The sequence below is a fragment of the Cardiocondyla obscurior genome, unplaced genomic scaffold, assembly GCF_019399895.1.
Source record: "Cardiocondyla obscurior isolate alpha-2009 unplaced genomic scaffold, Cobs3.1 scaffold63_0_115461, whole genome shotgun sequence".
Lineage (NCBI taxonomy): Eukaryota > Metazoa > Arthropoda > Insecta > Hymenoptera > Formicidae > Cardiocondyla > Cardiocondyla obscurior.
This window is the reverse complement of record NW_027228809.1, coordinates 44,436-72,034: the sequence shown is the minus strand read 5'-3', so window position 1 is coordinate 72,034 and position 27,599 is coordinate 44,436. Positions and strand designations below refer to the sequence as shown.

At 56.4% G+C, this 27,599-nt stretch overlaps 3 non-coding genes across 3 annotated transcripts; all 3 read right to left on the bottom strand.

Annotated features, from left to right (window-relative positions):
* Positions 1–12,157: 12,157 nt before the first annotated feature.
* Positions 12,158–16,154, bottom strand: LOC139112905 (large subunit ribosomal RNA). Its single transcript, XR_011547516.1, has one exon. It is a non-coding gene; the product is annotated as a large subunit ribosomal RNA (ribosomal RNA).
* A 1,352-nt stretch (positions 16,155–17,506) lies between these two features.
* On the bottom strand, positions 17,507–17,661 carry LOC139112906 (5.8S ribosomal RNA). Its single transcript, XR_011547517.1, has one exon. It is a non-coding gene; the product is annotated as a 5.8S ribosomal RNA (ribosomal RNA).
* A 1,191-nt stretch (positions 17,662–18,852) lies between these two features.
* Positions 18,853–20,769, bottom strand: LOC139112897 (small subunit ribosomal RNA). Its single transcript, XR_011547511.1, has one exon. It is a non-coding gene; the product is annotated as a small subunit ribosomal RNA (ribosomal RNA).
* Positions 20,770–27,599: the final 6,830 nt, after the last annotated feature.

Sequence of the window (27,599 nt, the reverse complement as noted above, 5' to 3'; positions counted from 1 at the left end):
CCGTAACGCTACAGTACGACCAGACCGTCGCATGCGCCTGTCGGGCATTGCAGTCGCCTGCTTGACGACACCTCTTCTAGTCACCAGGCCAAGGCGGCCGGGCGGTCGGCTGAACGCCCGGTCTAACGCACGGCGGTATCTTTGAAGCAGCAGTCAATTTTCGACGCCGCGCCGGAAGCTCCGCCTGGCGATCCGCGAGGCATAATGTTAACACCTGCCGCCAGTTCTTCAGGCGGTCAGAGCCGTCGAGATTCGCGAAACCTCGTATTGCTTTTTGGAACAGTGAAGTTCCACTTCCCAAACGGTTTGATCGGCAAGTACGCAACCTCATCATTTGCTTTGGTTACTTCAGGCGGTCGACAAATTAAAGGTCCATATGAGCCATCATTGTTTAGCTGAAACCAGGTTGCTTCGGGTCTGGCGGCAAGTACTGAGCCTCGTGTTGCGCCGGGTCGGAGTTACTTCCGCCGCGGTCCAGTCGACAAGTACATGAACCTCAGTACTGGCCCGGGTTCTTCGCGCGGTCCCTGGCAGCAGAAATGTGAGCCTCGTTTCGTCGAAGAGTTCGCTTCGCGCGATTCTCAGCGGCGAAGTGCGCTGACCTCGTGTGCTTTCGGCTCGGAGTTACTTCCGCGCGGTCAGTGGCAAAGTACCGCTGACCTCATCAGTGCGCTTTAAACAGGAGTGCCCCCGCGCAGTCCTAGCGGCAAAGTACGCGAGCCTCGTTGCTTTCGGCTCGGGTTGCTTTTTAGCTACCGCGCGGTCCCTAGCGGCAATGCGACCTCGTGTTTAGCTTTCAAACAGGTTATTGCGCGGGTCTGGCGACAAAGTACGATGACCTCGGTATTGCACTGAAGCTCGGGTGCTTCCGCCTGATTGATCGCAAAGTACGCGAGCCTCGTGTTGCTTTCGGCTCAGGTTACTTCCGAGCGGTCCGACCGTCCAAAGTCCGCGAGCCTCGTTTCCAAACAGAGTTGCTACTTTGGTCTCCCAGACCGAGTGCGCGAGCATAAGTGTTTAGCGCAAGTTCAGTTACTTTGCGCGTTAGAATCGGCAAGTGCCGCGAGCTCCAGTGTTGCTTTCGGCTCAGAGTTCGCTTCGCGCGGTCTGGCGGCAAAAATGCGACCTCGTGTTGCTTCAGTTAGTTGCTTCCGCGCGGTCGATCGGCAAGTACGCGACCTCGTGTTGCTTTCGGCGGAGTTACTTCACGCGATTACTGTGTAAGTGCCGACCTCGTGTTGCTTTGGAAGCAGAGTCCCTTACCGCGCGGTCCTGCGGCAAAGTGCATGAGCCGCCAGTGTGCGCAAACAGATTGCACTTCGCCAGTCCGATCAGCGAAGTGCCCTTGAGCTCGTGTTTGCTCGTCAGTTCACTTCCGCGCTGATCCTAGCGACAAAGTACGCGAGCCTCGTGTTGCTGCGGCTGTATTCACTTTCGGCGTTCAGGACAGCCAGTCATAGCGGCCTGTACTGCTCGAGGCTGTGGTTTCAGACGATCAGCTTTTTGTTTCATCATGTTGTTTTCCTTCATCTTGGCTGTTTTCATCGTAAAAGTTAAATTTTAGCGTTTGTATATTTTCGAAATATATTGGCGATCGTCATGTTATATAAATCTCTAGTGGTGTTTTCTTGATATCTTCTTGATTTTCAGTGGTGAAGGCATTCGGTTTACAGTTTCCATTGTTGCTTTCTGCACGTAGTTACTTCAGGCGATTCAGGCCGTCAAGTACGCGAGCCTCGACGTGTTGCTCAAATAAAGTTAAGCTTCCGCGCGATTCGCATTCAATGCGCGAGCCTGTTGGTGCTTTCGGCTCAGGTTACTTCCGCACGGTCAGTCAAGTGAAATGCTGGGCCTCGTGTTGCTTCATTAGAACGCTGCGCGATTACAACAAGTAGAGCCTCGTGTGTTCTTTCGTGAGTTACTTCCCGCGCAGTCCTGCGGCAAAGTACGCGACCTCATGTTTCCTGCCTAAAACAATGGCTGCTTTCGGCGGGTTCGGACAATGTCCACCAGAAATACAATGTTACTCTGCTCAGGGCTGCTTCCGAAACATTGAGGCAAATCAACTTTTGTTATCCGTGTTGTTTTTTAAGCTGTCTTGGCTTTCATTTTACCGTAAAAAGTTAAATTTTCGCGTTTGTGCTGTTTTTCGAGCTCTGTGCTGCTGGTCGTCTATGTTCTTAAATCTCGTGTTCTTTCTTGAGGCTCTTCGTAATTTCGGCCGAGCCTGGCGACTAAGTTCTGAAGTTTGTGTTTCTGCATTCTGCTGGCAGTTGGCTTCCCGAGCGGTCGACCGTCGAGTACGCGAGCCTCGTGTTGCTTTCGGCTCAGAGTTTTGCTTCCGCCTTTTTGATTCTGGCGGCTCTAAGTGGCCTCGTGGTGCTTTCGGCGCGATTCGCTGCGCGATTACGCGGCCAAAGTGCGCGGCCTCGTGTTACGCTTTCAACAGTTACTTCCGCGCCGGTTCAGTCGGCCAAATGCGCGACTCGTGTGCTTTCGGCGATTGCTCGCCGATCCTCGCACGGCAAAGTGCCTGAAGCCTCGTCATTGCTTTGGCTCAGGTTGCCGCGCTGTCGATCAATGACCCATGAGCCTCGTCGCTTGCTCTACCACTCCGGTGCGCTCACGCGGTCTAGCGGCGCGAACCTCTAATGTTCTTTCAGCTCAGGTGCTGCGCGTTCTGGCGACCAAGTGCCCGAACCTCAGTGTGCGCAAACCAGTTTACTTCGCGCGGTCCGATCGTAATGACCTCGTGTTCTTTCGACTCAGAGTTCCCTTCCGCGCAGTCCTCAGCGGCCGTCACATGACCTCTCGTGTTAGCGCAAACCAGTTAACTGCGCGGTCTGGCAATAAATTACGCGACCTCGTGTTGCTTTCAGCTGTAGCTGAAGACAGGTTCATGAGTGAGACATATGTGCTGCCAACAGACGTGACGACTGGACGTGGCGCGACTCAAGTCGCAAGCTATCTTTTAACTATTTACCATCATCAAAGTCAAAATTTTTCGCGTTTTGTGCTGTTTGCTGAAGCTCTCTGCTGGCGATCGTCTAATGTTTCCCTTTAATCTCGTATTTATTTTCTGGAAATATTAAAATGAATTTTCATTAGCAGGCAGCTAAGATAAGTTTTTGTGTTTGTATTCTGCATGAGTTACTTCGAGCGCGGTCGATGTCAATACACTACAAGCCTCATGTTGTTGCTTTTCAAACAGGTTACTTCCGCGCCAGGTCTACGCGACAAAATGCGCAGGCCTCTCGTATTAGCGCACCGACAGAATTGCTTCGCGCGGGTCTCGCGACCAAAGTACGGCATCGTGTTTGCGCCGGCTCGGGTGCCCCCGCGCCCGGTTCGATCTGACAAAATGCGCGACCTCGTGGTGTTGCTTCAGCTTGATTACTTCCATACGGTCTGGCAAGTGCGCGGACCTCATCTGTTACTTTCGAAATAAGAGTTGCTTCACTTTGTCCCGATCAGAACTGAAAATGCGAACCTCGTGTTGCTACTGCTCAGATTCACTGCGCGATCCTGGCGACCGATACGCGAGCCTCAGTGTTGCTTTCGAAACCAGTTTACATCACGAGTCCTCGCGATCAAAGTACTGACCTCAGTGTTCGCTTTGCTCAGGTTACTTCCGCGCGGTCAGGCCATCAAGAAATTGCCCGAGCCTCGTCGTTTCGCTTCAAACAGATTTACTTCGCGCGTTCTGGCGACAAAGTGCAGCCTCGTGTTTGCTTTTCAAACGTTTGCTTCGCGCAGTTCGATCAGCTCATGCACGAAACCTGTCGTTGGCGCAAACTCAGGAGTTACTTCCGCGCGGTCTGTGGCCAAAGTACGCGACCTCGTATTTTCGGATCAGTTGCTTCGCGCGATCGATCGACGAGTGCCTCCGGAGCCTCGTGTTATTTTCGGCTTGGAGTTACTTCCGCGCGATTCTGGCGGCAATGCACCGAGCCTCGTGTTGCTTTCGCTCAGTTACTTCCAGCACCGGTCTGCGGCGAAGTACGCCGACCTCGTTTAAAGCAATCAGGAGTTACTTCGCGCAGTTCGATCGACAAATGCGGTATCGTGTTGCTTTCAAGCTCAGAGTTTTCGCTACGCACCAGTTCTCTACAGCGGCAGTGCGGCCTCGTCATTCTTTCAGCTCAGGTGCTTCCGCTGCGGTCTGCTGCCAAAGTGCCTGAAACCTCGTCGTTGCTTCGACCAGGTTGTGCGCCCGGTGTAATCAGAAGTACTGCCCAGGCCTCATGTTGTTTCGACCCAGGTTACTTGCGATTCGTCGACTGAAGAATACGCAGTTATCGATGTTTAGAAAGCTTTCGCTTGGGTTCGCTTTCACGCGCTGGATCTGCAATGAGTGCCTGACTGTATCGTGTTGCTCTGACCTAAGGTTCCTTTGCGCTCGATCAGTCAGCCAGTGCAGTATATGTTGCGCCGGCCCGGAGTTCGCTGCCCGGATACGGCGAAATTGCGCAGCTTGTCAACAGGCTGGCTCGACCGGGTTGCTGCGCGCATTCAGATCAATAAAGTACGCGAACGCCATTGTTCCACTGCAACCAGTTACTTCGCGCCAGATCTGGCAAATGCGCGAGCCTCGTCGTTGCTTTCGATCATGGCCGCCTCGACAGTTCAGGATATAATAGAGATGCGAGCCTGTATTACTACTCAGGGCTCCGCTTCCAGACGTTCAAAAACCCGTCAACTTTGATCTCAATCTTGTTGTTTTTTAAAGCTATCTTAGCTATTTTCCTTCAATAAAAGTTTGGCGTTTTGTTGCTTTCATTTTCAGGCTCTCTGCTGGCGATCTATGTTCTTAATCTCAGGTATTCGACCACTCTTTGAGTACTCTATTAAGCAATTTCCATGGACGGCATTAAAGTTGCAGTTTTGTGGTGCAAATTCTGCACGTAGTTACTTCCGAGCGGTCCGATACGTCAAGAAATTGCGAGCCTCGTGTTGCTTTCGGCTCGGAGTTACTTCCGCGCGGTCCTAACGACAAAGTACGCGGGCATCATGTGCACAATCAGTTCACTTCGCGCGGTCCTGGCGATAAGTGCGCGAACCTCGTGGTTCTTTTCGACCAGGTGCTTCCGCGCGGTTCGATCGGCAAGTACGCGGAGGCACTCGTGTTGCTTTCGGCGGATTTTCCGCGCGGTCCTGGCGGCCCAAAGTGCAACCTCGTAATTGCTCAAACCAGTTCTTCCGCGCTTCGTCGATCGACAAAGTGCGCCGAACCTCGAATCGTTGCTACCGCTCAGTTGCTTCGCTGCCGTCCACCTTTGGCTTTCAAAAGTACGAGCCTCGTGTTGCTTTCATCGGAGTTGCTTCCACAGCGGTCCCAACGTTTCAGTACGCGAGCCTCGTGGTGCTTTTCAAACCAGTTAGCCCCACGCAGCGCCAGATCGGCGATACAAAATGCCGGCCTCGTGTTCAGCGCCTGGCTCAGTTGCTTCCGCGCGGTTCTGATGCGCTGACATAATGTTCGCTTTTTAAATCGAGGTCGCTTCCGCGTCTAGCGGCAAAGTACGCGAGCCTCGTGTTGCTCGGGTCGGAGTTATCGCGGTCGATCGGCAAAAATGCCTGAGGCCTCGTGTTTATGACCCCCAGTTACTTCGCGCGTTCTGTGCGTCAAAATGCGCGATATCGTCTGTTTACTTTCGCTCCGGAGTTCGCTGCACGCGGATCCTACTGCGTCAGTGCGCAGCCTCGTCGTTGTACCAAACAGGTTATGCGCCGGTCGATCAGCAGCCCGCGCCAGGCCTCGTGTTCCTTCAAATCAGTTCACTTCCGCGCGGTCCTAGCGGCAATGCGCGAGCCTCGTCGTTTGGCTCGACAGGAGTTACTTCCGCGCCGGTCTAGCGGCAAAGTACGAGCCTCGTGTTTCGGCTCGGGTTGCGGTCTAGCGACAAGTACGCGGGCCGCCTCGTGGTGCTTTCGGCTCGGAGTTACTTCCGCGCGTTCAGGTGTTGAAATGCGAGCCTCGTGTTGCTTTCGGCTCGGAGTTACTTCGAGCGGTCCGACCGTCAAAGTCCACCGACACTCGTGTTGCTTCGGCTCGGAGTTACTTCCGCGCGGTCCCTGGCGGCAAAGTACGCGGGCTCGTGTTGCACAAACGAGTTACTTCGCCGGATCCACAACAGCCAAGTGCCGATATCATTGGTAGCGCGAGCGTAGCTCTTTCGAGCGGTTCGGACAACAAAATTCGCGACCCCTGTTACTACTGCTCAGGGCTGCTTCCGGACGTTTTTAGACAATCGGCGCTTTTTGTTCGTATTGTTTTTTCTTCATCTTGCTATTTTCTCGTAAAGTTAAATTTTAAAAGCGTTTTCAGACTCTCACTGCTGGCGATCGTCTATGTTCTTAAATCGATGTTATTTATTCGGCTCTTCGTAATTTCGGTAAAGCGAGGCGGCTAAGTTTACGAGTTTTGTGTTGCTTTTCTGCGCCGTCATTGCTTCGGGCGATTCGACCGTTAATGCGCGAAACCTCGTGTTGCTCGGCTCGGGTTAACTTCCATGGTCCTGGCGACAAAGTACCGCCGAGCCTCGTGTTGCTTTCGGCTCGGAGTTACTTCCGCGCGGTCGATCCGGCAAGTGCGCAGTGCTCAAACAGAGTTCGCTGCTGATTCTCGTGGCAAAATACGCGAACCTCATTGGTGCTTTCAACTCAAGGTTCGCTTCGCGCGGTCCTAGCGGCGAAAGTACCGACCTCGTGTTCCGCCGCCTCGGCTCATGCTTCGCCTCAGGCGGTTCAGGACAAGCCAGTCCGCGACTGTGTTACGCTACGCCGGGCTGCGCTCCGAACGTTTCGGGCAATCAACTTTTTGTTCTGCGTATTGTTTTTTAAGCTATCTTAATCACCAATAGAAAGTTCGTTTTTCAGCGTTTATTGCTGTTTTCGAGCTCTGCTGGCGATCGTCTATGTTCTTTAATCTCGTGTTATTTTCTTGAGCTCTTCGTAATTTCGGCCGACGAGCGGCTAAGTTTACGAGTGTTGTGTTGCTTTCTGCACGTAGTTACTTCCGAGCGGTCCGACCGTCAAAGTACGCGAGCCTCGTGTTGCTTTCGGCTCGGAGTTACTTCCGCGCGGTCCTAGCGACAAAGTACGCGAGCCTCGTGTTGCTTTCGTCGGAGTTACTTCCGCGCGGTCTAGCGGCAAAGTACGCGAGCCTCGTGTTGCTTTCGGCTCGGAGTTACTTCGCGCGGTTCGATCAGCAAAAGTACGCGAGCCTCGTGTTGCTTTCGGCTCGGAGTTACCGCGGTCTGCGGAAAAAAGTACGCGAGCCTCGTGTTGCTTTCGGCTCGGGTTACTTCCGCGCGGTCCGATCGGCAAAGTACGCGAGCCTCGTGTTGCTTTCGGCAGTTACTTCCGCGCGGTCCGCCGGGCAAAGTACGCGAGCCTCGTGTTGCTTTCGGCTGGTTACTTCCGCGCGTCCTAGCGGCAAAGTACGCGAGCCTCGTGTTGCTTTCGGCTCGGAGTTACTTCCCGCGCGGTCCGAGCGGTCAAAGTACGCGAGCCTCGTGTTGCTTTCGGCTCGGAGTTACTTCCGCGCGGTCTAGCGGCAAAGTACGCGAGCCTCGTGTTGCTTTCGGCTCGGAGTTACTTCCGCGCGGTCGATCAGCAAAGTACGCGAGCCTCGTGTTGCTTTCGGCTCAGGTTACTTCCGCGCGGTCCTAGCGGCAAAGTACGCGAGCCTCGTGTTGCTTTCGGCTCAGGTTACTTCCGCGCGGTCCGATCGGCAAAGTACGCGAGCCTCGTGTTGCTTTCGGCTCGGAGTTACTTCCGCGCGGTCCTAGCGGCAAAGTACGCGAGCCTCGTGTTGCGGCTCGGAGTTACTTCCGCGCGGTCCTAGCGGCAAAGTACGCGAGCCTCGTGTTGCTTTCGGCTCGGAGTTACTTCCGCGCGGTCCGATCGGCAAAGTACGCGAGCCTCGTGTTGCTTTCGGCTCAGGTTACTTCCGCGCGGTCCAGCGGCAAAGTACGCGAGCCTCGTGTTGCTTTCGGCTCGGAGTTACTTCCGCGCGGTCGGCAAAGTACGCGAGCCTCGTGTTGCTTTCGGCTCGGAGTTACTTCCGCGCGGTGCTAGCGGCAAAGTACGCGAGCCTCGTGTTGGCGCGCCGACGGGTTACTTCGCGCGGTCCGATCGGCAAAGTACGCGAGCCTCGTGTTGCTTTCGGCAGGTTACTTCCGCGCGGTCTAGCGGCAAAGTACGCGAGCCTCGTGTTGCTTTCGGCTCGGAGTTACTTCCGCGCGGTCCGAGCGGCAAAGTACGCGAGCCTCGTGTTGCTTTCGGCTCGGAGTTACTTCCGCGCGGTCCTAGCGGCAAAGTACGCGAGCCTCGTGTTGCTTTCAGTTACTTCCGCGCGGTCCGATCGGCAAAGTACGCGAGCCTCGTGTTGCTTTCGGCTCGGAGTTACTTCCGCGCGGTCCTAGCGGCAAAGTACGCGAGCCTCGTGTTGCTTTCGGCTCGTAGCTACTTTCGAGCGGTTCGGACAACAAAGTCCGCGAGCCCTGTGGTACTACTGCTCGGGGCTGCTTCCGAACGTTTCGGGCAATCAACTTTTTGTTCTCCGTATTGTTTTTTAAGCTATCTTAGCTATTTTCTCGTTAAAGTTAAATTTTCGCGTTTTGTGCTGTTTTTTCGAGCTCTCTGCTGGCGATCGTCTATGTTCTTAAATCTCGTGTTATTTTCTTGAGCTCTTCGTAATTTCGGCCGACGAGCGGCTAAGTTTACGAGTTTTGTGTTGCTTTCTGCACGTAGTTACTTCCGAGCGGTCCGACCGTCAAAGTACGCGAGCCTCGTGTTGCTTTCGGCTCGGAGTTACTTCCGCGCGGTCCTAGCGACAAAGTACGCGAGCCTCGTGTTGCTTTCGGCTCGGAGTTACTTCCGCGCGGTCCGATCGGCAAAGTACGCGAGCCTCGTGTTGCTTTCGGCTCGGAGTTACTTCCGCGCGGTCGATCGGCAAAGTACGCGAGCCTCGTGTTGCTTTCGGCTCGAGTTACTTCCGCGCGGTCCTAGCGGCAAAGTACGCGAGCCTCGTGTTGCTTTCGGCTCAGTTACTTCCGCGCGGTCCGATGGCAAAGTACGCGAGCCTCGTGTTGCTTTCGGCTTGCAGTTACTTCCGCGCGGTCCTAGCGGCAAAGTACGCGAGCCTCGTGTTGCTTTCGGCTCGGAGTTACTTCCGCGCGGTCCTAGCGGCAAAGTACGCGAGCCTCGTGTTGCTTTCGGCTCGGAGTTACTTCCGCGCGGTCCGAGCGGCAAAGTACGCGAGCCTCGTGTTGCTTTCGGCTCGGAGTTACTTCGCGCGGTCCTAGCGACAAAGTACGCGAGCCTCGTGTTGCTTTGGCTCGGGTTACTTCCGCGCGGTCCGATCGGCAAGTACGCGAGCCTCGTGTTGCTTTCGGCTCGGAGTTACTTCCGCGCGGTCTAGCGGCAAAGTACGCGAGCCTCGTGTTGCTTTCGTTCAGTTACTTCCGCGCGGTCGATCGGCAAAGTACGCGAGCCTCGTGTGCTTTCGGCTCGAGTTACTTCCGCGCGGTCCTAGCGGCAAAGTACGCGAGCCTCGTGTTGCTTTCGGCTCGGGTTACTTCCGCGCGGTCCTAGCGGCAAAGTACGCGAGCCTCGTGTTGCTCGGCTCAGTTACTTCCGCGCGGTCGATCGGCAAAGTACGCGAGCCTCGTGTTGCTTTCGGCTCGGAGTTACTTCCGCGGTCCTAGCGGCAGTACCGAGCCTCGTGTTGCTTTCGGCTCGGAGTTACTTCCGCGCGGTCCTAGCGGCAAAGTACGCGAGCCTCGTGTTGCTTTCGGAGAGTTACTGCGCGGTCCAGGCAAAGTACGCGAGCCTCGTGTTGCTTTCGGCTCGGGTTACTTCCGCGCGGTCTGGCGGCAAATACGCGAGCCTCGTGGCTTTCTGGCGGCTACTTTCGAGCGGTTCGGACAACAAAGTCCGCGAGCCCTGTGTTACTACTGCTCGGGGCTGCTTCCGAACGTTTCGGGCAATCAACTCTTTGTTCTCCGTATTGTTTTTTTAAGCTATCTTAGCTATTTTCTCGTAAAAGTTAAATTTTCGGGTTTTGTGCTGTTTTTTAGCCTCTGCTGGCGATCGTCTATGTTCTTAAATCTCGTGTTATTTTCTTGAGCTCTTCGTAATTCGGCCGACGAGCGGCTAAGTTTACGAGTTTTGTGTTGCTTTCTGCGTAGTTACTTCCGAGCGGTCCGATCAAAAATTGCGCGAGCCTCGTGTTGCTTTCGGCTCGGAGTTGCTTCCGCGCGGTCCTAGCGACAAAGTACGCGAGCCTCGTGTTGCTTTCGGCTCGGAGTTACTTCCGCGCGGTCCGATCGGCAAAGTACGCGAGCCTCGTGTGCTTTCGGCTCGGAGTTACTTCCGCGCGGTCCAGCGCGGCAAAGTACGCGAGTCGTGTTGCTTTCGGCTCAGTTACTCGCGCGGTCCTAGCGGCAAAGTACGCGAGCCTCGTCGTTGTTTCGGTCGTAGCTACTTTCGAGCGGTTCGGACAACAAAGTCCGCGAGCCTGTGTTACTACTGCTGGGACTGCTTCCGAACGTTTCGGGCAATCAACTTTTTGTTCTCCGTATTGTTTTTTAAGCTATCTTAGCTATTTTCTCGTAAAAGTTAAATTTCAGTTTTTTGTGCTGTTTTTTCGAGCTCTCTGCTGGCGATCGTCTATGTTCTTAAATATCGTGTTATTTTCTTGAGCTCTTCGTAATTTCGGCCGACGAGCGGCTAAGTTTACGAGTTTTGTGCATTCCACGTAGTTACTTCCGAGCGGTCCGACCGTCAAAGTACGCGAGCCTCGTGTTGCTTTCGGCTCAGAGTTACTTCCGCGGTCCTAGCGACAAAGTACGCGAGCCTCGTGTTGCTTTCGGCTCAGGTTACTTGCGCGGTCCTGGCGACAAAGCGCGCGAGCCTCGTGTTGCTCGGCTCGGAGTTACTTCCGCGCGGTTCGATCGGCAAAGTGCGCGGCCTCGTGTTGCTTTCGGCTGGTTACTTCCGCGCGGTCCTAGCGGCAAAGTACGCGAGCCTCGTGTTGCTTTCGGCTCGGGTTACTTCCGCGCTGTCCGATCGGCAAAGTACGCGAACCTCGTGTTATTCCTATCAGGGCTGCTTCCGAACGTTTCGGGCAAATAACTTATCGTTCTCCTGTGTTTTTTGAGGTATCTGAGTTCTTATATTGTGGCATAATTTGCGTTGTGCTGTGTTTTCGAGCTCTCTAAGCTGTCGGCCGGCGGGGTGGCAAAGTCCCCGAGCCTCGTGTTGCTTTCTCGAGCTCTCTAAACTGTAGGCCGACGGAGTGGCAAAGTCCCCGAGCCTCGTGTTGCTTTCTCGAACTCTCTGGTGTCGGCGGCAGGTGGCAAAGTCCCGAGCCTCGTGTTGCTTTCTCGAGCTCTCTGAGCTGTCGGCCGGCGGAGTGGCAAAGTCCCGAGCCTCGTGTTGCTTTCTCGATCTCCTGGGCTGTCGGCCGGCAGTTTGCAATCGACCTCGTGTTGCTTTCTCGAGCTCTCAAGCTGTCGGCTGGCGGAGTGGCAAAGTCCCCGAGCCTCGTTGCTTTCTCGAGCTCTCTCTGAGCTGTCGGCCGGCGGAGTAGCAAGTCCCAAGCCTCGTGTTGCTCCAGGCTCTGAGCTGTCGGCCGCGGTGGCAAAGTCCCCGAGCCTCGTGTTGCTTTCCTCAGAGCTCTCTGAGGCTGTCAGCTGGCAGGTGGCAAAGCCTTGTGTTGCTCTCGAGCTCTCTGAGCTGTCGGCGGCGGAGTGGCAAGTCCCCGAGCCTCGTGTTGCTTTCGAGCTCTCCTGAGCTGTCGGCCGGCGGGTGGCAAAGTCCCCGAGCCTCGTGTTGCTCCCGAATCTGAGCTGTCGGCCGGCGGTGGCAGGTCCCCGAGCCTCGTGTTGCTCTCGAGCTCTCTGAGGCTGTCGGCCGGCAAGTGGCAAAGTCCCCGACCTCGTGTTGCTTTCTCGAGCTCTCTGAGCTGTCGGCCGGCAGGTGGCAAAGTCCCGAGCCTCGTGTTGCTTTCTCGAGCTCTCTGAGCTGTCGGCCGGCGGAGTGGCCAAGTCCCCGAGCCTCGTGTTGCTTTTTGCGACGGGCTCCGTCGCGCGATCCGCCTCTGGCGAGGCGTAATCGCGCTCGAGAAACGCAGTGGTCTCGTGACAAGACGAATCCCCAAGCCGAGGGCTGAGTCTCAACAGATCGCAGCGTGGTAACTGCTCTACCGGTACCAGCACCCGCCAGGTACCTAAAGTCGTCTACAGACGATTCCGAGTCTCGACATCGAACTCGCGGCTCATGTTCGACCGTTAGACGCCGTGCCGTCGTAGCGGTGAGATCCACGACGGGCGTAAGCGCCGTACGGCAAACCAGGCTCGTGCGACCGATCCGGGGACCGGCCGCCTAGTAGTGTCACATTGTTTTGAGCCTTTCGACTCACGAGACTCCTAGAGGTATCATTGCCACCTTTGACTAGAGAGGATGGCCTTAGGCGTTCAGGCATAATCCGGATGGTTAGCACCACCCGGCCGCTCGACCAGTGCGTGGGACTGATGTCGACCTGCGGTTCCTCTCGTACTGAGCAGGATTACTATAATGACTAGTCATCAGTAGGGTAAACTAACCTGTCTGCGACGGTTCTAAACCCAGCTCACGTTCCTGTTGGCGGGTGAACAATCCGACGCAGCGATTCTGCTTCACTAATGATAGGAAGAGTGACATCGAAGGATCAAGCGACGTCGCTATGAACGCTTTGCACCACAAGCCAGATTATCCCTGTGGTAACTTTTCTGACACCTCTTGCTGAAAACTCTTCAAGCCAAAAGGATCGTCATTTAGCACCACGCTTAGTCTCTATGCGTACTGAACATCGAGATCAAGCCAGCTTTGCCCTTTTGCTCTACGCGAGGTTTCTGTCCTCGCCAGCTGGCCTTAGGACACCTGCGTTATTCTTTGACAGATGTACCGCCCCAGTCAAACTCCCCGCCTGGCAGTGTCCCTCGAATCTGGGTATTATCGGCGATCGGCCGGCGTACCTCTGCCATCGACACGCTTGGCCCTGAACACCGTGACCACCGGGGCACGAAGCCCTCGGGGCACGCGCTCCGCTAACCGAGTAAGTGAGGAAACGATAAAGTAGTGGTATTTCACCGGCGATGTTGCCATCTCCCACTTATGCTACACCTCTCATGTCTCCTTACAGTGCCAGTTAAGTCAAGCTCAACAGGGTCTTCGCTCCCTTAATTTTTCCAAGCCCGTTCCCTTGGCAGTGGTTCGCTAGATGATGAATCCAGGACAGTGGGAATCTCGTTAATCCATTCATGCGCGTCACTAATTAGATGACGAGGCATTTGGCTATACCTCAGAGAGTCATAGTTACTCCGCCGTTTACCCGCGCTTGCTTGAATTTCTTCACGTTGACATTCAGAGCACTGGGCATTGCGTCACACCGCGCGAGGGCCATCGCAATGCTTTGTTTTAATTAGACAGTCGGATTCCCCTAGTCCGTGCCAGTTCTGAGCTGAGCGTTGAATGGCGGCCGAAGAGGACGACCACGACGGCTCGCGCCGCCACGGAAGCCTCGCAGCAAGGAAGATCCGCGGGAGGCCAAGGCACGGGACCGAGCTCGGATCCCTGAACCGGCGCGAGAACGCCGATAGTTCACCTCGCCCAGGCCCGGCACGTCAGCCAGACCCGCTTCCCGACCAAGCCCGACACGCCCCGCTCTCTCGAGCCAATCCTTATTCGAAGTTACGGATCCAATTTGCCGACTTCCCTTACCTACATTAGTCTATCGACTAGAGGCTCTTTACCTTGGAGACCTGCTGCGGATATGGGTACGAACCGGCGCGACACCTCCACGTGGCCCTCTCCTGGATTTTCAAGAGGGGAAGATCGGACACCGCCGCAACTGCGGTGCTCTTCGCGTTCCAAACCCTATCTCCCTGCTAGAGGTTTCCAAGGAACTCGAACGCTTATACAGAAAAGAAAACTCTTCCCGGATCTCCCGACGGCGTCTCCAGGTCATTTTGGGTTACCCCGACGAACACTCTTACGAGGGCCCGAATTGTATGCGGTTCCGCTGCCGGGTTCGGAATAGGAACCGGATTCCCTTTCGCCCGACGGGCGTGTGTCAAAGTTCACTCACCGCGCGCGACGGCACACTCGCGTGTGCGCGCGCTTTTTGTGTGCGCGAGACTTTTCTGCGACAACGAGAGTATCGTACGCCGTCATTGACATAGGATTTCTCTAGGGCTTAGGATCGACTGACTCGTGTGCAACGGCTGTTCACACGAAACCCTTCTCCACGTCAGTCCTCAGGGCCTCGCTGGAGTATTTGCTACTACCACCAAGATCTGCACCGACGGCGGCTCCAGGCAGGCTCGCGCCCAGACCCTTCTGCGCACACCGTCGCGACCCTCCTACTCGTCAGGGCTTCGTGGCGGCCTGTAAGCTCCGGGCGAGTAGTTACCCACGCCCTGCCCACGGCCGCCCCACTTGCCGCTGACGGCGGAGTATAGGCTCGACGCTTCAGCGCCATCCATTTTCAGGGCTAGTTGCTTCGGCAGGTGAGTTGTTACACACTCCTTAGCGGATTCCGACTTCCATGGCCACCGTCCTGCTGTCTTAAGCAACGCCTTTCATGGTGTCCCATGAGCGTCGAGTTGGGCGCCTTAACTCTGCGTTTGGTTCATCCACAGCGCCAGTTCTGCTTACCAAAAATGGCCCAGGCACTCTGATCCGAGATGCTCGTGGCTTCATAGTTCAAGAAAGCCAGAGATCTCACCCATTTAAAGTTTGAGAATAGGTTGAGGTCGTTTCGGCCCCAAGGCCTCTAATCATTCGCTTTACCAGATGAGACTCGCGCGCGTTCCGTGCGGAACGGCCGAGTGCCAGCTATCCTGAGGGAAACTTCGGAGGGAACCAGCTACTAGATGGTTCGATTAGTCTTTCGCCCCTATACCCAGTTCCGACGATCGATTTGCACGTCAGAATCGCTACGGACCTCCATCAGGGGTTCCCCTGACTTCGTCCTGACCAGGCATAGTTCACCATCTTTCGGGTCCCAACGTGTACGCTCTGGGTGCGCCTCTTCTCGCAATGAGAACGAGACGCCCGGGAGTGCGGAGCCATCGCGACGCAGCCCATCCTCCCTCGGTCGACAACCAGGGCCGACCTTCACTTTCATTACGCCTTTAGGTATCGCTGATCCCAATGACTCGCGTACATGTTGGACTCCTTGGTCCGTGTTTCAAGACGGGTCCTAAGAGTACCCAAAGCAGTAGCGTCGCCGACCGGTATCGGTCCCCCGAGTTGCCCCAGGGAACGTTTGCAGGCCTGTCGAAGGTTAACCGTACGACCAACAGCGGGCCAGGACCGGTGACGGCGCTAGGTCCGTAAGCCTCCGTGTACCGTGGCGCGCTTGCGACGGCCTCGACGCACTCCCGCGTGTGAGCTGCGGCCTGATACCTTGCGTGTACCGCCGGGCAGCCAGCCGGGCGACCGAGGGTTTGACGGCGTGCCGTGTTACCGGCGACGCGTCAGACACCGCACCCGGGCCGTAGACCGACACCCAGCGGGTCGCGACGTTCTACTAGGGGAGAAGTGCACGACGACGAAAACGCCGGACATCGGCGCGCGGCAGCGTGCCCGCGCGCGAGCCGTGAGGCCCCGCGGGGCATCGCCCACCGACGCGAAGCCAGCGTCGCTGACGATGAATCTCCCGTTCGATCTTTTGGGTTTCTTAGGTTTACCCCTGAACGGTTTCACGTACTCTTGAACTCTCTCTTCAAAGTTCTTTTCAACTTTCCCTCACGGTACTTGTTCGCTATCGGTCTCGTGGTCGTATTTAGCCTTAGATGGAGTTTACCACCCACTCAGAGCTGCACTCTCAAGCAACCCGACTCTAAGGAGAGATCCTCCCGAGACGCGCACCGGTCGCTGGGCCTGGCACCCTCTGCGGGTAAGTGGCCCCATTCAAGATGGACTTGGACGCGACGCACCTCGGGATAAGCGGACCCTCCCAAACACCACATTTCCTGCGGCGGAACCGCGGGATTCGGTGCTGGGCTCTTTCCTGTTCGCTCGCCGCTACTAAGGAAATCCTGGTTAGTTTCCTCCGCTTAATAATATGCTTGCGGGTGATCTCGCCTGCTCTGAGGTCGAAAAGGAATTGTCGTGAGGCTGTACTATATATATATATACGAAAGAGAGCGAGACGACGACGACGACGACGCGAGAAGAAAACGCAACGCGGCGAAACGCCGCGCGCGAGCTGGTTAGCTTACGCCGCGTGCCCCGGTCAGAGCTGCTACCATACATAGCGCTTTCGTGGACTCGGGAACACGCGCGGTCGACCCGCGCGATCTCACCTCGCACACACGCTGCGCAGGGGGCGATCGGTGCACGCAAAATATTTGAAAGAAGAGACGAAGGGAAAATGAGAAAACGAACGAGGCAGAGAGAACAACCGCGAGAGCGTGGTGGTCTTTCGTCGACGTTGCGTCAACCGCGCCGCGATCCGCGCGCCCGCGCGCGCCAACCAACCGACCACGACGACAACTGGCCAGCCAGCCCGACGCGAACGTCGGAGGCCGGTTTGCGCGTCGTGGTGGCGTCGGCAACGCGACTGCGGCGGCGGCCGGCAGCAGCTGCAGCGGCGACGACCACTCTCTCTCTCTTATAATACGGTCAGGTTCTCTCGTATCTTTGCTTCGTCGTATATATCTCTAAATCCCTCCTCTCGAGTTTCCTTTGCGTTGGCGGCGGTAAAGCGACGATATGCGCTCTGTGCAGAAGGAGAACGAGGGGAGCGCGATTATCTCGCGGCCTCTATTCTCCTCTCCGATCTTCATTCGAAGGAGAGGAAAACTCAAACTCGGTTCTCCGCGCTCCTATGAACTACTTCTCCGTGGATCAGCCTTGGATCCCGCGCGCGCTAAAGCGGCACACGAGGCCACCTTCCGGGATACAAGCGCGAACGAATTGTCGGCTTGTTTCACTCCGGGCGGCGGCGCGCGAGAGGCAGATCTACTCTTTTTCGTTCGGCGCGTATATACGTATAACGTATAAACTCCTTGCAAGAGCTCGCCACGTTTATCACCACCGCGCACGTCCTTCCCTCCCGTGCGTGTGTGCGTGCGTGCGTCTCTCTGCGATTCTCGATCGCATCTTTCGGTCGGTCGTCGTTCATTCGTTCGACCCTCAAACCTCGTTATTTCGGACGACGCCCGCAGGGCGCGAGTACGCCGCCGTTCCGCGAGTATAGAAGGCGCGCGCAGAGAGCGCGAGCCTTCGTAAAACCCTGATGGAATCCAGCAACTCGCCGCGTGGATAGCGTGCGTAGTGTGCCTGATACCCCGGGGAAGGCGTCATCGACGACTCCTCGCTTCTCTTCTCTTTCTCGTGGATGCGGGTATAACTCTCTCGCCGGCCGCCGCGATCGGGCGAACGTCCAACGAATCGCTCGTACGCGGCCGTCGAAACGGCGCGCGCAAGCAGTTTGTCTTCGATAAAACGACCCTCAGCCAGGCGTGGTCCGGGAATTGTATCCGTGGACCGCAATGTGCGTTCGAAATGTCGATGTTCATGTGTCCTGCAGTTCACAAGTTGACGCGCAATTAGCTGCGTTCTTCATCGACCCACGAGCCAAGTGATCCACCGTTCAGGGTAATCGTTCCTTCGCGCACCAAGTACGCTCTATCAAGGAATAGACAACAATGTGCGTCTTCTTCGTTTTGGCCCTTCGATCAGCCTGGCCGCGCGTCCGAGCACGCGCGGACCGCCGCCCTGTTACGGGGCTACGGCACAATATCATGGAGAGGAGACGTCGGTTGTCGGCGCGGTGCGAAAACCAAGAGGTTGCGTCTCGCGAAGCGAGAGCCAGGGCGGAACTCTTTGAAAAACCATCGGGGTCGAAAATGACTAGCATATTCGACGAACCCTTCAGCGCGCGCGATCGCGCGCGCGCGGGACCGGAGGAAGAGCAGCGGCGAGAATCGTCGCACTCTCCACTCCTCGCCCGGCGCGCACGACGACGCGGCAGCATAGGTTACCACCGGTACGCGGCGCATTCGCGCGCACCGCAACGCGTCCGAATCGCGGAGATAGAGGCCGCGCGCGAGCGCGCCTCCGTAGTCTCCTTCTCACCGATCCTGATCCGCGAGCGGGCGCGCATATAGATGCACCTTCGCGCTCCTCCTGGATTCGCACAACGAGACCAACCGGCCGCGCCCAGCGGCTAAGGGCGCGCTGAGCGCGGTGGTCCGCGCAACAGTCGTTCGAAGCGCGCGAGAGACAGAGAGTCGGAGAATCTCCGCAGGAAACGAGAGAGATGCAAAGGCGTAATACGGCAATGCGTACAACTCTCGAATCTCTCTTCTTCTCCACAATATGCCCGGGGTCCCCTCTCGCTTTGAGCTCTCGAGATCTCGACACACTCGTCCCGACCGACAATCCTCTCTTATACGACGGCGACGAATGCGGCGCACGCCGCAGCACGCCACCGTTGGCGGCGTGTGAGCGCGCACGCGGTCGTTGCGTCGCATAAACTATTCTCTCCTCTCGATCTCGCAATTTTGCTCGAGCGAAGCGTCGCGTCTCGCGACGGACGCTCCGACGAGGAGTGGGAAGGCGGCGCGGACTCGGAAGACGCGATGTCTCGCGTGCGATTAGATTTTGCGCCCCTTCAGCCACTCTCGACACAACTCGCAGAGTCGTGTTCTAGCTTGTCTGCCCCGTATCGCGGCAGGCAACGTAGTACACGTTACCGTGCGCGCGTACGGTTCCTCGTCCATGCAGTCGCCGGCCGCTGCGCATCGTCACGAGAACGGTGCACACAGAGCAGCAGGACCTCCGGAACGTTAATGATCCTTCCGCAGGTTCACCTACGGAAACCTTGTTACGACTTTTACTTCCTCTAAATGATCAAGTTTGGTCATCTTCCCGGCAACATCGGCAATGCCGACGCATTGCCGCGCACCAGTCCGAAGACCTCACTAAATCATTCAATCGGTAGTAGCGACGGGCGGTGTGTACAAAGGGCAGGGACGTAATCAACGCGATCTTATGACTCGCGCTTACTGGGAATTCCTCGTTCATGGGGAACAATTGCAAGCCCCAATCCCTAGCACGAAGGAGGTTCAGCGGGTTACCCGGGCCTTTCGGCCAGGGAACACACGCTGATTCCTTCAGTGTATCGCGCGTGCGGCCCAGAACATCTAAGGGCATCACAGACCTGTTATTGCTCAATCTCGTGCGGCTAGAAGCCGCCTGTCCCTCTAAGAAGATTTGTTTGTACGTTGGTAGTAAAAACCCGCCGGCCGAAGCCGGGGCCTTCGAATACCATAAGGTACGCCTATTTAGCAGGCTAGAGTCTCGTTCGTTATCGGAATTAACCAGACAAATCGCTCCACCAACTAAGAACGGCCATGCACCACCACCCACCGAATCAAGAAAGAGCTATCAATCTGTCAATCCTTCCGGTGTCTGGGCCTGGTGAGGTTTCCCGTGTTGAGTCAAATTAAGCCGCAGGCTCCACTCCTGGTGGTGCCCTTCCGTCAATTCCTTTAAGTTTCAGCTTTGCAACCATACTTTCCCCGGAACCCAAAAGCTTTGGTTTCCCGGAAGCTGCCCGCCGAGTCATCGGAGGAACTTCGGCGGATCGCTAGCTGGCATCGTTTATGGTTAGAACTAGGGCGGTATCTGATCGCCTTCGAACCTCTAACTTTCGTTCTTGATTAATGAAAACATTTTTGGCAAATGCTTTCGCTTCTGTCCGTCTTGCGACGATCCAAGAATTTCACCTCTAACGTCGCAATACGAATGCCCCCATCTGTCCCTATTAATCATTACCTCGGGGTTCCGAAAACCAACAAAATAGAACCGAGGTCCTATTCCATTATTCCATGCACGCAGTATTCAGGCGAGGATAGCCTGCTTTAAGCACTCTAATTTGTTCAAAGTAAACGTACCGGCCCGACTCGACACTCAGTAAAGAGCACCGCGACGGATATTAGTTTGGGCGGCCCCTCGCGGGGCTAAGCCCACCGGTAGGACGTCCACATCACGCCAGTTAAACACCGCGAGCGGTGAACCGACGGTGTGCGACACAGATTCAACTACGAGCTTTTTAACCGCAACAACTTTAATATACGCTATTGGAGCTGGAATTACCGCGGCTGCTGGCACCAGACTTGCCCTCAATGGATCCTCGTTAAAGGATTTAAAGTGTACTCATTCCGATTACGGGGCCTCGGATGAGTCCCGTATCGTTATTTTTCGTCACTACCTCCCCGTGCCGGGAGTGGGTAATTTGCGCGCCTGCTGCCTTCCTTGGATGTGGTAGCCGTTTCTCAGGCTCCCTCTCCGGAATCGAACCCTGATTCCCCGTTACCCGTTACAACCATGGTAGGCGCAGAACCTACCATCGACAGTTGATAAGGCAGACATTTGAAAGATGCGTCGCCGGTGCTAGGACCGTACGATCAGCACAAAGTTATTCAGAGTCGCCAAAATAAACGGTGGACGCACGGAGATCCGCACGCCACCGATTGGTTTTGATCTAATAAAAGCGTCCCTTCCATCACTGGTCGGGACTCTGTTTTGCATGTATTAGCTCTAGAATTACCACAGTTATCCAAGTAAATGTGGGTACAATCTAATGAACCATAACTGATTTAATGAGCCATTCGCGGTTTCACCTTAATTCGGCATGCACTGAGACATGCATGGCTTAATCTTTGAGACAAGCATATGACTACTGGCAGGATCAACCAGGGAGCTTCGTGTGTGCGATCGCGGTTACTCGCGGTGGAGCAACGCGAAAGACAACGCTACGCTGCTACGGACACTCCGCGAGGAAGAGCCGTGCGCGTTTCGTGTGTCGTTAATGCCGCCGGAACTTTTCGAGCCGGTCGACGGACACGCTTTTCGTATTTATATATACCTTAACGGTATGAAAGATCAAATTTTGTTCTCATTCACCCATAACAGCGGCTTGTAAGGCCGCTTAGCCCTGACGCTAGACCGATCCGATCTGAGACGTCGTGGAGCACTGTTCGTTCAACGGTGCCAGCGGTGAGAACACCGAGGCACCGGTTGAAAATTATTTCGCTACGGCGTACAAGTAAGCGGGAACGGCGACATCGTCAAAGATCTCGCCGAAACCGACACTCTCGTATCCGTGGAGTTGATGTTCGGTAAGCGCAACGATACGTCCGCACGCTTGCTCGGAAGCGAGGGACGATCGCGCGTCCAACACGTAAGTGCGCGCCACATATGAGCCATTCGGTCTCTCGACACCGACTCGTGGCAATGCTGTGTCTTATAGTACCGAACCGGGCGGCCGGGCGGTCGGCGACGCACGGTCTAACGCACGGCGGTATATGGGCGAAACCTGCGAAATTTCGACGCCTCGAGGACTTAGCCGCTGCGTCGTACGTAGTTATTTACGCAAAGTCCTCGAGCCTCGTGTTGCTTTCGGCAAGTAGTTACCCACGGACAGCTCGAACGGCAAAGTACTCGAGCTCCGTATCGTTTCGGCTCGGATTTACCAACGCCTTCGATTTTCGACTTTGGTGTCGAAACGATCGCCGAGAGCCCGGCGCACATTTGGCCGAATGTCGGCAACACGCCCGAACGATCTCAAAAAGAGAACCAAAGTTCTCGTAGTAAGCGCGAGGCTAAATTCTCTCAAAAAGCGTTCTAGTGCGAACGACACTTTTGTACGCACCGCAGTGCTTCGTCGAGCTCGGTTATACATACGCCGTAACGCTACGGTACGACCAGACCTAGAGCTCGCATGCATCGTGTTGTGCACGAGTCGCCGCAGCGACAACACCTCTTACAGTACCGAACCGAGCGGCCGGGCGGTCGGCGACGCACGGTCTAACGCACGGCGGTATATGGGCGCCGGCGGTGAAATTTCGACGCCGCGCGGACTTAGCCGCTGCGGCGCACGGTAGTTACCTCCGCGTCAAAGATCTCGAGCTCCGTGTTGTTTTACGGCTCGGAGGTACGTACGGACCGCACGAACGGCAGAGTCCTCGAGATACAAAATTTCTTCGTCAAGTATTCACCAATTCCTTCGCTATCCGGCCTCGAAACGATCGCCGAGAGCTTGGCGCACAATTGGCCGAATGTCGGCAAGACGCCCGAACGCTCTCGAAAAAGAGAACCGAAATTCTCGCACTCAGCGCAGTGCAAAACACTTTAAAAATCTCTCTCGAGCGAAAGACACTTTCGTACGCACCGCAGTGCTTCGCCGAGCTCGGTTATACATACGCCGTAACGCTACGGTACGACCAGACCTAGAGCTCGCATGCATCGTGTTGTGCACGAGTCGCCTCAGCGACGACACCTCTTACAGTACCGAACCGAGCGGCCGGGCGGTCGGCGACGCACGGTCTAACGCACGGCGGTATATGGGCGCCGGCGGTGAAATTTCGACGCCGCGCGGACTTAGCCGCTGCGGCGCACGGTAGTTACCTCCGCGTCAAAGATCTCGAGCTCCGTGTTGTTTTACGGCTCGGAGGTACGTACGGACCGCACGAACGGCAGAGTCCTCGAGATACAAAATTTCTTCGTCAAGTATTCACCAATTCCTTCGCTATCCGGCCTCGAAACGATCGCCGAGAGCTTGGCGCACATTTGGCCGAATGTCGGCAAGACGCCCGAAAGATCTCAAAAAAAGAACCAAAGTTCTCGTAGTAAGCGCGAAGCTAAATTCTCTCAAAAAGCGTTCTAGTGCGAACGACACTTTTGTACGCACCGCAGTGCTTCGCCGAGCTCGGTTATACATACGCCGTAACGCTACGGTACGACCAGACCGCGAGCTCGCATGCACCGTGTTGTGCACGAGTCGCCGCAGCGACGACACCTCTTACAGTACCGAACCGAGCGGCCGGGCGGTCGGCGACGCACGGTCTAACGCACGGCGGTATATGGGCGCCGGCGGTGAAATTTCGACGCCGCGCGGACTTAGCCGCTGCGGCGCACGGTAGTTACCTCCGCGTCAAAGATCTCGAGCTCCGTGTTGTTTTACGGCTCGGAGGTACGTACGGACCGCACGAACGGCAGAGTCCTCGAGATACAAAATTTCTTCGTCACGTATTCACCAATTCCTTCGCTATCCGGCCTCGAAACGATCGCCGAGAGCTTGGCGCACATTTGGCCGAATGTCGGCAAGACGCCCGAAAGATCTCAAAGAAGAGACCAAAGTTCTCGTAGTAAGCGCGAAGCTAAATTCTCTCAAAAAGCGTTCTAGTGCGAACGACACTTTTGTACGCACCGCAGTGCTTCGCCGAGCTCGGTTATACATACGCCGTAACGCTACGGTACGACCAGACCGAGAGCTCGCATGCACCGTGTTGTGCACGAGTCGCCGCAGCGACGACACCTCTTACAGTACCGAACCGAGCGGCCGGGCGGTCGGCGACGCACGGTCTAACGCACGGCGGTATATGGGCGCCGGCGGTGAAATTTCGACGCCGCGCGGACTTAGCCGCAGCGAAGTCCGCGAGCCTCGTGTTGCTTTTACCACGTAGTTACTTCCGAGCGGTCCGACCGTCAAAGTTCGCGAGCCTCGTGTTGCTTTTGGAACGTAGTTACTTCCGAGCGGTTTGATCGGCAAAGTACGCGAGCCTCGTGTTGCTTTTACCACGTAGTTACTTCCGAGCGGTCCGACCGTCAAAGTCCGCGAGCCTCGTGTTGCTTTCGGCTCCGAGTTACTTCCGCGCGGTCCTAGCGGCAAAGTACGCGAGCCTCGTGTTGCTTTCGGGTCGGAGTTACTTCCGCGCGGTCCGATCGGCAAAGTACGCGAGCCTCGTGTTGCTTTCGGCTTGGAGTTACTTCCGCGCGGTCCTAGCGGCAAAGTACGCGAGCCTCGTGTTGCTTTCGGCTCGGAGTTACTTCCGCGCGGTCCTAGCGGCAAAGTACGCGAGCCTCGTGTTGCTTTCGGCTCGGAGTTACTTCCGCGCGGTCCGATCGGCAAAGTACGCGAGCCTCGTGTTGCTTTCGGCTCGGAGTTACTTCCGCGCGGTCCTAGCGGCAAAGTACGCGAGCCTCGTGTTGCTTTCGGCTCGGAGTTACTTCCGCGCGGTCCTAGCGGCAAAGTACACGAGCCTCGTGTTGCTTTCGGCTCGGAGTTACTTCCGCGCGGTCCTAGCGACAAAGTACGCGAGCCTCGTGTTGCTTTCGGCTCGGAGTTACTTCCGCGCGGTCCGATCGGCAAAGTACGCGAGCCTCGTGTTGCTTTCGGCTCGGAGTTACTTCCGCGCGGTCCTAGCGGCAAAGTACGCGAGCCTCGTGTTGCTTTCGGCTCGGAGTTACTTCCGCGCGGTCCTAGCGACAAAGTACGCGAGCCTCGTGTTGCTTTCGGCTCGGAGTTACTTCCGCGCGGTCCGATCGGCAAAGTACGCGAGCCTCGTGTTGCTTTCGGCTCGGAGTTACTTCCGAGCGGTCCGACCGTAAAGTCGCGAGCCTCGTGTTGCTTTCGGCTCGGAGTTACTTCCGCGCGGTCCTAGCGGCAAAGTACGCGAGCCTCGTGTTGCTTTCGGCTCGGAGTTACTTCCGCGCGGTCCGATCGGCAAAGTACGCGAGCCTCGTGTTGCTTTCGGCTCGGGGTTACTTCCGCGCGGTCCTAGCGGCAAAGTACGCGAGCCTCGTGTTGCTTTCGGCTCGGAGTTACTTCCGCGCGGTCCGATCGGCAAAGTACGCGAGCCTCGTGTTGCTTTCGGCTTGGAGTTACTTCCGCGCGGTCCTAGCGGCAAAGTACGCGAGCCTCGTGTTGCTTTCGGCTCGGAGTTACTTCCGCGCGGTTCTAGCGGCAAAGTACGCGAGCCTCGTGTTGCTTTCGGGTCGGAGTTACTTCCGCGCGGTCCGATCGGCAAAGTACGCGAGCCTCGTGTTGCTTTCGGCGCGGAGTTACTTCCGAGCGGTCCGACCGTCAAAGTCCGCGAGCCTCGTGTTGCTTTCGGCTCGGAGTTACTTCCGCGCGGTCCTAGCGGCAAAGTACGCGAGCCTCGTGTTGCTTTCGGGTCGGAGTTACTTCCGCGCGGTCCGATCGGCAAAGTACGCGAGCCTCGTGTTGCTTTCGGCTCGGAGTTACTTCCGCGCGGTCCTAGCGGCAAAGTACGCGAGCCTCGTGTTGCTTTCGGCTCGGAGTTACTTCCGCGCGGTCCTAGCGGCAAAGTACGCGAGCCTCGTGTTGCTTTCGGCTCGGAGTTACTTCCGCGCGGTCCGATCGGCAAAGTACGCGAGCCTCGTGTTGCTTTCGGCTCGGAGTTACTTCCGCGCGGTCCTAGCGGCAAAGTACGCGAGCCTCGTGTTGCTTTCGGCTCGGAGTTACTTCCGCGCGGTCCTAGCGGCAAAGTACGCGAGCCTCGTGTTGCTTTCGGCTCGGAGTTACTTCCCCGCGGTTTTAGCGACAAAGTACGCGAGCCTCGTGTTGCTTTCGGCTCGGAGTTACTTCCGCGCGGTCCGATCGGCAAAGTACGCGAGCCTCGTGTTGCTTTCGGCTCGGAGTTACTTCCGCGCGGTCCTAGCGGCAAAGTACGCGAGCCTCGTGTTGCTTTCGGCTCGGAGTTACTTCCGCGCGGTCCTAGCGACAAAGTACGCGAGCCTCGTGTTGCTTTCGGCTCGGAGTTACTTCCGCGCGGTCCGATCGGCAAAGTACGCGAGCCTCGTGTTGCTTTCGGCTCGGAGTTACTTCCGCGCGGTCCGAGCGGCAAAGTACGCGAGCCTCGTGTTGCTTTCGGCTCGGAGTTACTTCCGCGCGGTCCTAGCGGCAAAGTACGCGAGCCTCGTGTTGCTTTCGGCTCGGAGTTACTTCCGCGCGGTCCGATCGGCAAAGTACGCGAGCCTCGTGTTGCTTTCGGCTCGGAGTTACTTCCGCGCGGTCCTAGCGGCAAAGTACGCGAGCCTCGTGTTGCTTTCGGCTCGGAGTTACTTCCGCGCGGTCCTAGCGGCAAAGTACGCGAGCCTCGTGTTGCTTTCGGCTCGGAGTTACTTCCGCGCGGTCCTAGCGACAAAGTACGCGAGCCTCGTGTTGCTTTCGGCTCGGAGTTACTTCCGCGCGGTCCGATCGGCAAAGTACGCGAGCCTCGTGTTGCTTTCGGCTCGGAGTTACTTCCGAGCGGTCCGACCGTCAAAGTCCGCGAGCCTCGTGTTGCTTTCGGCTCGGAGTTACTTCCGCGCGGTCCTAGCGGCAAAGTACGCGAGCCTCGTGTTGCTTTCGGGTCGGAGTTACTTCCGCGCGGTCCGATCGGCAAAGTACGCGAGCCTCGTGTTGCTTTCGGCTCGGAGTTACTTCCGCGCGGTCCTAGCGGCAAAGTACGCGAGCCTCGTGTTGCTTTCGGGTCGGAGTTACTTCCGCGCGGTCCGATCGGCAAAGTACGCGAGCCTCGTGTTGCTTTCGGCTTGGAGTTACTTCCGCGCGGTCCTAGCGGCAAAGTACGCGAGCCTCGTGTTGCTTTCGGCTCGGAGTTACTTCCGCGCGGTCCTAGCGGCAAAGTACGCGAGCCTCGTGTTGCTTTCGGCTCGGAGTTACTTCCGCGCGGTCCGATCGGCAAAGTACGCGAGCCTCGTGTTGCTTTCGGCTCGGAGTTACTTCCGCGCGGTCCTAGCGGCAAAGTACGCGAGCCTCGTGTTGCTTTCGGCTTGTAGCTACTTTCGAGCGGTTCGGACAACAAAGTCCGCGAGCCCTGTGTTACTACTGCTCGGGGCTGCTTCCGAACGTTTCGGGCAATCAACCTTTTGTTCTCCGTATTGTTTTTTTAAGCTATCTTAGCTATTTTCTCGTAAAAGTTAAATTTTCGCGTTTTGTGCTGTTTTTCGAGCTCTCTGCTGGCGATCGTCTATGTTCTTAAATCTCGTGTTATTTTCTTGAGCTCTTCGTAATTTCGGCCGACGAGCGGCTAAGTTTACGAGTTTTGTGTTGCTTTCTGCACGTAGTTACTTCCGAGCGGTCCGACCGTCAAAGTACGCGAGCCTCGTGTTGCTTTCGGCTCGGAGTTACTTCCGCGCGGTCCTAGCGACAAAGTACGCGAGCCTCGTGTTGCTTTCGGCTCGGAGTTACTTCCGCGCGGTCCGATCGGCAAAGTACGCGAGCCTCGTGTTGCTTTCGGCTCGGAGTTACTTCCGCGCGGTCCTAGCGGCAAAGTACGCGAGCCTCGTGTTGCTTTCGGCTCGGAGTTACTTCCGCGCGGTCCTAGCGGCAAAGTACGCGAGCCTCGTGTTGCTTTCGGCTCGTAGCTACTTTCGAGCGGTTCGGACAACAAAGTCCGCGAGCCCTGTGTTACTACTGCTCGGGGCTGCTTCCGAACGTTTCGGGCAATCAACTTTTTGTTCTCCGTATTGTTTTTTAAGCTATCTTAGCTATTTTCTCGTAAAAGTTAAATTTTCGCGTTTTGTGCTGTTTTTTCGAGCTCTCTGCTGGCGATCGTCTATGTTCTTAAATCTCGTGTTATTTTCTTGAGCTCTTCGTAATTTCGGCCGACGAGCGGCTAAGTTTACGAGTTTTGTGTTGCATTCTGCACGTAGTTACTTCCGAGCGGTCCGACCGTCAAAGTACGCGAGCCTCGTGTTGCTTTCGGCTCGGAGTTACTTCCGCG